This window comes from Astyanax mexicanus, chromosome 24 (assembly GCF_023375975.1).
Source record: "Astyanax mexicanus isolate ESR-SI-001 chromosome 24, AstMex3_surface, whole genome shotgun sequence".
In the NCBI taxonomy this organism is placed as follows: domain Eukaryota; kingdom Metazoa; phylum Chordata; class Actinopteri; order Characiformes; family Acestrorhamphidae; genus Astyanax; species Astyanax mexicanus.
In genome coordinates, this window is record NC_064431.1 from 20,813,853 (window position 1) to 20,824,942 (window position 11,090).

The following is an 11,090-nucleotide window of genomic DNA, read 5'->3' on the forward strand; positions in this document are numbered from 1 at the left end:
TTTTAAACTCTAAACACAAGATCAATCAAACTTGTTTACCTTTTTTTTTATAAAAAAGAAAAACGTAAAAGAAAAAGAAAGAAGTTGTAGAAGAAGAAGATAAAGAACAGAGGGAGAGAGAAAGGAGGAGGGTGGTGTTGGTGGTGGTGGGGGTTGGTTGTGAGTGAGGTGGTTGGTTGGGTGGGTGGTGCTGTTGAAATCTGCCACATCAATCAGCCCGGCGGAGAGGTGAATCTGATTTTGTTGTACAGACGGTTAGGAGATAATTCTGTCAGAAGATGTATCGCCTCGGCCGCGTTTCAAATGCAAATAACTTAAGCGGGCATCCCTTGTTACCCCGTTACTAATACCATAAAGCACGGCAACACCGCCCCGCTCTCGCGCCTGTGCCGACAACGCCAACGCCGCCGCGATGCTGCGGATTAGCGCATGAAAATTAGACACATTTATATGGTTATTACTTATATGGTCACCCGGTGGGATACAGGATTTGGAGGGGTGTGTAGAGTGAAGAACACCACCAACACCCCACCCCCCATCCACCCAATACCCACCACTAATTCTTCTTCAAAAAAAAAAAAAACTGGAGGAATGCATTCCTTCCAATGGCCCTTAAGACTAAGGACTAAGACTAAGGTTCATGCTCTAAAGAGTTCAATAAAAAAAAAAATAAACAAATTACATATATTTAAAAGCAAAACTGAGGATGAGTAATGATGTATAAGGATTAGGATTATGTCCAGCCTATAAAAGGGTCTTGAAAAGGTTCCGATGGGGAAACAAAATCTGATGGAATGTGTTCCTCACACCTTCAACAGCTATGTGTAATTTAAGATTAGGATTAGGATTAGAAGTAGCCCAAAGTTCTTAGTCTAAAGATCACAGAAACAATTAAATAAAGTAAAAACAAAAACAAATAAATACACATATTAAGATTAATTAAGACAAGTCTAATTAAGGTTTTAATGCCTAGTTGTGGAACATATTCTTTGCACCTTCAACAGCTCTTGGTGGAGTAGAAACTGAGTTAGATCTGGACTAATATCGTCGCAGTCCAATGAAAAACAAGTATCTTCATTTTTGCCAATTTTTAGTTTACTACATAATTTAAAAACACAAACTATCCCTTTTACACTGGATTAAAATGTATTGATGAACAAATCAATAGAAGTTCTTTAGAATTAACAGATTTTTTTTTTACATTGACTTCCATTGAAAGTTAAGCAGGTTTCATCTCTCTCATGTAAAGTTTGCATGTTTTTAATTAGACAGCAATGATTCTAATTATTCATAGTGTTTTTAAGACCACCAAAAAAAAACTGGTGGGATTCATTGCACTTGCACTTTCTGCAAAGTGGATTAGGATTAGATCTAGTCTTAAATTTGTGATAAATTTGTGGGGTCCTCACACTTTGACACCTGTCGGTTGATCACAATTAGAATCAGGTCTGGATTAAAATTTTAAAAAAGGACCAAAAGGAAAAACGCCAATAAGACAAGAAGAAGAAGAAGAAGAAGAAGAAGAAGAAGAGGATTAAGGAATAAAAAAACACTTTTATGCAACGGATTTATATATGGATATACATGGATGTACGGATGTTCGGATATATTCTCCAAAACGTATGAGCGTATATCGGGCTCAAGTCCACTAATCGCCACTGCGGCGACTACTTTTCTGGGTTTATCGCTCAGCCCCAGGCTGTCATCGGCAGGATTTTCAGCACTTTTCAAGTCTTTAAGACACATGAGCAACAGTGGCTCTCGCTCCTGCTCTCGCTTCTGCTCTTTACGACAAAACTTTTTTTTTTTTAACCCTATGTATTATTATTATTATTATTAAAGAGGCACGTTCGTTCATGACTGCAAGTTCTCCTGCTTTCCTGCACAGCTGTCATTTACACATCAGCGACATGTCTTTTTATGGTGGCATTAAAAACTGCTGAAAGTTTCTCTTTCTGCTTTTTTTTTCTTTCTTCTTTTTTTTTCTCTCTCTCTCCAGAGGAGCTTAACTGATATGTATGCTCGCCCGTCCTCCATTTGATGGACGTGATGGTTTGTCAGTCTTTAACTAGGGTTTTCAAAATATACAGAGAGCTGTGTTATGAAGACCTTCATAAAGGGGGAGCGAGGGGAGCGATGGGGGGGTTGAGAGAAAATCCATAACCCAAATACAGCTGTCAGTCGGAATGCAAACTTAGCAGACGCGGCTTCGGTTCTAGCGACGAGGCGATGAACGGTGGCGATTCGATGGTGATAGGGCGGGTGAAAGTGGTTCCAGTTTCAGACAGGTTCCTCGCTTTGATGCTCTGATGGTATCTCAGGGTTTGGGCACTGAGGTTGGGCAGTGTCTTAGCATCATATTCTTCTAGCTGGTGTTCTTTATATATCGTCCAAATTTCATGATGAATGGACCAGTAGAAATGCTCAAAAATTAAACTTAAACCCCACCACTTTTTTTGCCAAAACTTTTCTGACTGCTGCCAAATTGCCAAACTGGTAAAATGAGGTATATATATATATATATATATATATATATATATATATATATATATATATATATATATAGCGAAGTGAGTATTTTTTTGTATCATACAGCCCAAGTACCCCTCTTGTCACTGGGACGGTACCCTGAAGGATACGAAGGTCATCAGTACCTTTGCTTTATCAATACTTATACCTTATTTTTCCAGGGGGTTTACTCTACTTTCTATTGGCATAGTTGAGACTTATTTGTGGAATTAGCAGACAAAGTACCTTTGTGGGATTTTTTTTTTTGCACCATTTGTACTTGGTTGCCAACTTATACAGTACACAGGAAATTTGGCAGTGTTAAATCAACACTGTTAGTGTTAAATCAACACTTATTAGTGTTAAACTTTACACTCTCACTGTTAATTTAACACTAAAAGTGTTGATTTAACAATGACAAATTTCCTGTGTACCTTTATTTTTTTCTGACAGCGCATATACTGTTTATATATTATCACTGTTCAAAGAAAAACATCCAAAATCTGCAAAATTTACAGCAGAAGAGAAAAACCTTCCAAACTTCGAAGCAAAAAAGCAAAAAAAGTTACTTTGAAACATTTCTTTTATACATTGGTCATCATGATTTGGACCCAATGTGAAGAACATCTACAGTACTACAGATACATGTACATCTACTATCTTTCTCATTGGATAGAGGATAACCATATATAGCAGCAGTAGAACAGCAGAATAGAGTTGCGTTGTCCAAATTAGTCAAGCTGAGCCACTATAGGTCAGACTCATTGACACCAAGAATGGAGTCTATGTGGGAGGTGGTATTACTAAGAATGGCCTCTGTAATCTTCTATTATCTACTCCCTCCCTCACTCTTTCACTTTCTCTCACTTCCTGACTTCTCTCGTTCTCGTTCTCGTTCACTCTCTCCCTTTTCCTCTTCCTCCCTTTCCCCGGACTTCGCTCTCCGGAGAGACGTCCAGGTTGTGGAAGTGCAGAGCGTGGAAGTGCTGCTCGGCTTTTCCACCAGCGTCTGCAGCTCCGAGTGCCAATAATAGGCCATAAAGCCGGGGCCACTGTCTGCAGAGCGCTCTCCGGGGACGCTTAGCTAATGGATACAGAGCAATAATGACCAACTGCTTCTAATACTGTCATTTCCGTCCAGTCGACACCCCCCTGCCTTGCCTTGCCTTGCCCTGCGCCGTTTGAACCGTTGAACCGGCCGTGCTGGAAACAGGCCCTCAACCTTCAGGAGTTGCACTTCTTCACTTCAGGAGGAAGGGGCTGCTTTAGAAAACATCCATCACAGCATAATGTTGGGCTGGAAGCTATTCCAGAATTGTTAGTAGAGTCCGGACAGGACACGGGAAGACAAGGGAGCGAGGTTAATATTAATAAGTAACCTACGTTCAGATTGTAAGCAAATTGGATTTGTTTCAAATCTGTTTCAAATCTGCGAAATCTTCAGATCTGTTGAGAGGACTGTCCGCACTGTAATTTGCAGTAACTTATATATAAGTATTTAAGTGGTCAGATCCATGGATTTGCATGATTGGACATCACACTTCTATATCTTCTCTATCTACCCTTTGGTGTTCTTCTTGGACCCTTGCATTCAAGCACTGACTCCTCAAATCCCTGTGGATTTGATGAAGTCATTGTTGTGAGTCACGTTGTGAGTGATTGACGCAAAAGACAAGTTTGAAATCCGATTGGGATGGATGTCTACAAATGAGATTAAACTCTATAATTACATTAAAATTGTTTGTCAAAAATCAAAGATCTGGATGCAATTTAACCTGGTAGTCTGGACATAGCCTTAAATTTGAACGTCAACACCGCTTGAATGCCATTTATCCTAAAGAAGAAGAAGAAGAAGAAGAAGAAGAAGAAAAGGAATAAAAGTGTACGCCACCCCGAATGAACGTCCTACAGCGGGCGGCTTCAAAGAAGATTTGCCTGGTTGCTGCTCCCAAAACTGGCACAATGGACCATGATCCATGCCAGCTAAACACATCATCAAAATCCAGTACAACCTAAATCAGATCAACTGGTTTCAGATCATCTGGAAAACATCCCGCCTTTCCTTTTCCACTAGAAGACTTTTTCTTTCCTCCTTCTTTCCTTTTCACTCTCGGCTCTTTGCTCTTTACTCGCTGCTTTTACTTTATTCCTGATTCACAGATGGGTGAGATGCAATGCTTGGTAAAAAAAAAAAAAAAAAAGTTAGGTAAAATTTGATTTACCGAAGAATTGTGGCAGCATAACTATGAACTCTCTTTCTCTCTTTTTCTCTTTCTCTCTCTCGTTTCTTCTCTCTTTTTTTCAGTTTCTCATAGAGGAGAAAATGACACCACTCTCCGAGTCGTAATAAAAACAGCTCTCAGTGTCTAAAAACGTGCGTAATTTATTATTCACACAAGAAGAAAATGCCTGGGCTCGCCGATCCACTGAATAACATCTTCAATTAAAACCACATGTTTAATCACCATTCACTGGCGCTGCTGGTTACTGCTGGTCAGCATTGGAGGCGACGCGTTCACACTGGAGGCAAACGGCCGTAAAAAATCCCGGCCTGACCTTTCGCTCGAGGTTTGTCGGAGTAGAAAAGAGCGAACTTAATCACGGCATATTCTTTTTTTTTTTTTTTTTTTTTTGCACAAACACTACTGTTCCCTGCTCAGAGGAATGGGGGATTGGGAATGCTGAACACGTCAAGGTCAGACCATACATTTAGGCGAGCTTTTTTTTTTTTTTTAAAAAGGAATAAAGGATGGGTGTGTATTACTCTTGAAAAACACTTTGATCGGGGAAAAAGCACTCGTGCAAAAACTAACATTATTTTTGGAGCCGCAGAAGTGTTTAATGGTAGTGGAGCCGACAAGTGAGGGACAGCGAGCTTTGTGGAATCAAAAGTGCTTGAAATTGAGGATGGGGAGGACTGAAAACTTAAAGCTACATCCATATCACTTGACTGGGGCTCATCTGAATTTTGGAGTGAGCAGAGAGCAATCGGACACACTTATCTGTGAACATTTTTGAGCACACACACAAAGATATATATATATATATTTGAGTACACACCAGGTAAAATACCTCTTACTTATTTTTTGGGGGGCTTTTAGATTTTTTTTGCCTTTTTTATACAATACTTCAATCAATTTAAGGCAGACTCAAAAAAATTAGCAACTAAGACTAAGATTTTCTTGTTCTGCAAAATATATTGCTAAATTAAAAACAAGCCGATGATCCAACATGACATCATTATAATTATAATGATAATAATGCACTCACTATGTGTATCAAAAATTGGATTAAAACAACTGCAACTGATTGATTATTTCAAATTGTTGAAACTGATCAATGGATAATTATACAATCTGCCTCTGGTAGATTTTTAAATCAAATTATTAGCAAATGCAATTTCTTAGCAATTAATTCTAGCATTGCATATCTTGCGATTAGACTATTCTAGCACATCTGCACATTGCAGCCATTGCAGCCCAAAAAGCCACCAACACAAACCAACAAGTATTCCATCTTTTCTTCCAGTTCTGACCACCCTGATGCTTATTTAAACACACACACACACCTACATATATATACAGGCTACTGGCTCGTCCACCCCTCACTTTTTTCACTATTTTCACCATTTGCACCAACAAACAAAAACCAGCTTCCTTTGAACCCACAATGCCCCAGACCCCCTAAAACTACACCAGCACTCCACCATACACTTATAATCAAATAGTTGTAATTAAACATGTTTAATTATATTATTACATGTATATAACGTAAGTGAATTAAGACAAAAATCATCAATACACACTTCCAATGCCATCACTAATAAATGACACAGCTAAAAACAATGGCAATTATACAATAAAGTAATATAGAAAGTCAGAAAGTCTTAAGAAAGTGAAAGTCTAAAGAAAAAGTAAAAAGTAAAAAAAAAAAAAAAGAAAAAACTAAACTACCCTGAACTTCCAGACCTGCAGCTTCTGGGCTCTGTCCACAGCATTTGATATCTGTCCACAAAGAGCCGGGTGTGAAAAACTAAAACTGAAGGGCTAAAGTGCCGTTTGCGGGAGCCTAAGCCACACAAAAGCCCTCAGAACAGAGCAGAAGTGAAATTCAGCCCGGAATGATCACTGTTGCTATTATTTAAATTTGCGTGCAAGAAAAAAAAAATCTGAAAAGAAAAGAAAATCTGCATTTTTTTAGATTCATTCATGCAGAACTGTCTTGACTTAACCTGAAGATCAGGTAGTGGAAACAGTGGAAGAAGTGTTCAAACTTCCAAAATATGTATTTAAAATTAAGAAATGTCCAATATAATTTTTTAGATCACACAAAAATTCTGTTCACACATTTAAAATTTTAAATTGGACAGTTTAAGCTGTTGAATCTGTGCATTGTAAATTGTACTAAAATCATTTCTACCCTTCTGCGCTCTTCTTTGATTTGATTTTGTTAATGAATCAACCAGAGCAACCCTGTGCTCAAGCAGATCACTCTCATGACTTCCCAACCCACAATCCCATATATCTGTCTGAGATGAATAACAAAAAATTTAATCACACAAATGATCAAAAATAAAAAAAAACTTACTCAACAAATTAGATCAAATTGAATAGAAAAAATAATAGGCACAAATATATATATATATATATATATATATATATATATATATATATATATATATATATTTTTTTTTTTTTTTTTTTTTTTTTTACCAATTTGAATTCTATCAGCAGGTTACGGTAAAAAAAAAGTACGTCTTTTATCATTTTACGCTGTAAATGGCAACAGACAGGCAAAGCAAAGGAACACACACACACACACCTCAACCACTGCAATGAGGATGAAGAATGCCAGAGGAAAACACAGGGTTCATTCTTGCGAAGAAGTGTCCAAATGAAATTAATTGTGCCCAAAGCCCTATCCTCCATCAATCACCTCATAATAACATGCTTGACACACACAATGGACAGCATCTCATGTGGATTTCTTCCCTTTTTTCTTTTTTTTTCTGTCAGACAAAAATTTACAAATAGCTTCACAGTTGGGATGTCAGCACTATAGAAGCGAATACTGAACTACTACACTGAGATTTATTGTACAGATTTATTAAATCTATCTATTAAATGCATCTAATCACACTTTTAGAAATGTATTACATTTCATAATTTGAATGAAATTATTTATTACAAGGATGAGATTTTTTTATTTCATATTGTTAATTTTATTGTCAATTATTTTAATAATATTGGCCAATATTGTTTGCAATTTGCATTTAATTACCTCACTCAAAAGTGTGAACAACAAAGTGCGTACTAAAACAAAACAAAAAAAAACATTAAGTGAAACTAGGCTCAAATCATAAAATCACATTGTTTATTGTTTAGTGTATATCTGCAGAAATTATAATGTTATTTTAAAAAAGGCATTACTGATTAGTACACATGAGTTCATGCATTAACGTTTCTTGTAAAATTTGAATGTTCATTTAAGTTAAAGTACACTTTCTACAGAATACAGCAAGCTCTAAGTATGGCTGAAAATCATATGCTTATTAGATTTTTTTTATATATATAAAAAGTACTCTTTTAAAAGAATGCTACTTGCGACTCAAATATTATATGATTTGGGTTGTTTTAAAGCTTGATCTAATCAAACAATGGCTAACATATTTTTAAGCTAAATGGAACAGCCTTAACAGGTAATATTCTAGTTTTAATCTTCTTAAGTGATTAAACATATTAACTAATATTATTCATAACAATGCATGGAAGTCCGATGATCTGTATAGCTGTCCGCGGGTTCACACTCAGCCAGGCCTTTCGGATTTGTGCGGATCAATAAACATCTGCCCTTTTTAACCTATTTAACATTTCTTCTTTTCGCTGCTGCTCTGATACAACCAGAATATTATCAGACTAAACACAAACACCGTGTCTGAAATAGTTTATTGAATTAATTTTCTTTATTGTAGGTGAATGAGAAAAAAATAAACGTTTAAACTGTTTTTGTCAGGTTTGCGCTGAACTAGCCCTTAAATAATATTAGCGTCAATCATCTACTCAACTTACTGAGAACATACAGTGAAGACCACCTTTTTAATAACCAAAAAAAAAAACAGAGTTGTGTTTGTGCTTATTTCTTAATTCAATAAAACACTTAGTGATCACTTAATAATACATAAGTAAATTCTAGTGGTTTGTTCGGCCTGTAAAAAAACAATTACTCGGCTCAGTTAAAGCTGCTGCTCTTTAGTTACAATGTTATGCAGAATAAAAAGAACAAGGTGGAGGTGATGCTTCAACGGATGTTTAAATTGATTACTAACTGAATTCGGATTCAGATAAAACTCGCAACTGAAGCAGAACCCGACTTTGTTAGAAGCTGGAGGGTCGAACTGGGGGTCGGACTGAAACTGGGGAACTGAAGGGCTTCTGACAAGACGTGACAGGTTGAAAATGAGATTTATTTTCTCTTCAGCTTCGAGATAATAAATACTTTTACATTAACTTTAACAGAAGAACCTAAGCGCAGCTTGAGGTGTCTGTTTTTTAGCTAAAGGAATGTGAAGCGTTTCACATTTGTTACACTTTGTTTGTGTGTTTTTTACATAAAATGTTTTTTTAACAGCAAATTATTTTTGGTTGTTAGCAGTGCAGAACGTTTTTTAAAAAGTTTTTAAATAAAATGATTTTTCCTTGGCAATGATATCTTCTGAACCATTGATAAATTGAATTTTTAAAACACTAAAAAAATAAATATGTAGTGTAAGGGAGTCTCCACGGATTAATTTCACGTTGTGATTAATCCATTGACATGCTCCTAGGTAACTCCGAAAACTTCTACACTAGAACGGACTATTTACAACCACAAAATCACAAACCCTGTAATGTAACAGTTACTGGTGCTGTATCTAAAATCTGCAGAAAAGTTGAATACATTAAAAAGCAATTAAAAGCATTAATGATTATCATTTGTGTGTAGTGCAAGTGCGTTTACACTTTACTATAAATTCTAACGTTAATTGTAAGTGACACTTTTTACAAAATATTTTAGCGTGAGCTAAACTAAACTAACAAGCAGCGATGACTTGTGAGGATTAACAGAAAAACAAAACAAAGTGCTAACAAAAGTAAAAAATAGTCTTAAACACACAACACGCCTATACACACACACAAAGCATGCATGAAGCAAAACATATATAAGTAAACCTGAATTACTGTAAAGTAAATAAACAAACTAAAGAATAGCAAGGAAAAAATGAATAAAAGGAAAAGAAAGAAATAAGAATATATGAAGCGGGATATCAACCTGTTCGTCAGTTGTGGAGAAGTAAAAACTTTCACGCGACGGGTTGGACCATGTGGATCCTCGCGCTTCCAGCGTCGGTGCAATCAATGTCAGTCCCAGCGATCCCAAAACAACAATAAAAAAGTAGCAAAGCGCGAGAAAAGATAAAAATAGCGCACAAAAAGATCTCGATCTACGGCTCGTGATCTTGTAGGTGCATTACTTTATTTTAAAGTCTTTATTAAAAGTCCTTCTTTGTCGGATTTTTTATTAGCGTCCCCTCGCAAACTTGATTGTTCTGTTGGGTGATAAGTGGAAACAATATAACAATAAACAATAATAATAATGTAACCCGCGCGCTCAGCTCACAGGCAGCATGCTCCTGTCGCCGCGCGCTCTCAAAGTTCAAAGAAAGGAGGAAAAAACAAAAAAAAAGCGCCGCCGCTTTAACGCCGTTGCTTCTCTCGCGCTTCTCCGGGCGCCTCTCAGCCCTTCTTCGGTCCTCCTGTCCGCTCTTTTCTTCTTCTCTTCCTCCTCTGTTCTCTCCTTCCTCTCCTCTCTCAGAGCGTCGGCTCTTCTGAAGTCCCGAATTCGCCGCGCGCGCCGCTTTCTCGCATCCCCTCGTGCGTCTCCGCGCGCATTCGGTAGAGAAATCAAAGTGTTGGGTTACTCCGCTTGTGTCTAGTGTTTGGCGATAATGTTAGGGGGGACAGTTTAGTGCTTTACCGTAATGCATGTAAGACATGCGCGCAGCGCGTGCTCAAGCTCCATGGCAACACACGCACGCGCGCGCGCACGCATGAACACATTATACACGCAGGCTGCACTGTATAAAAATGTTCGCAGATTTTACAGTGAAAATCTTTTAAACCATCGCAAAAAAATACATGCAAACCTGAAATACTGCAAATAAATAAAAAAATCCCTAAATTATTATTGCAACATAATATTCAGTGGCACAACATTATGTTGCACGTCCACTTTGCACATTTTGCACTTTACAATTAAGTACTCATTTGTACATTGTTATATACTTTCTATACTGTGAAAAACATTGCGTGTCAATTTAGTGTAAATATTTTTAATTATATTTTTTACCCACTTATGTTTACAGCTCTGGAAAAAAAATAAGAGACCACTTCAGTTTCTGAATCAGTTTCTCTGATTTAGCTATTTATAGGTATATGTTTGAGTGAAAATAACATTGTTGTTTTATTCTATAAACTACAGACAATTTCTCCCAAATTCCAAATAAAAATATGGTAATTTAGAGCATTTATTTGCAGAAAATGAGA

At 36.9% G+C, this 11,090-nt stretch overlaps 1 protein-coding gene across 2 annotated transcripts in view; it reads right to left on the bottom strand.

The window, feature by feature from the left end:
- foxp4 (forkhead box P4) overlaps positions 1-10,481 on the bottom strand; it is a 226,470-nt gene extending 215,989 nt beyond the window's left edge. For both annotated transcript variants that reach the window (XM_022682717.2, XM_049472009.1), the window contains exon 1: positions 9,817-10,481. The gene's annotated coding sequence lies outside the window, so the exon portion shown is untranslated. The remainder of the gene's footprint in view (positions 1-9,816) is intronic.
- Between the last annotated feature and the right edge of the window lie 609 nt (positions 10,482-11,090).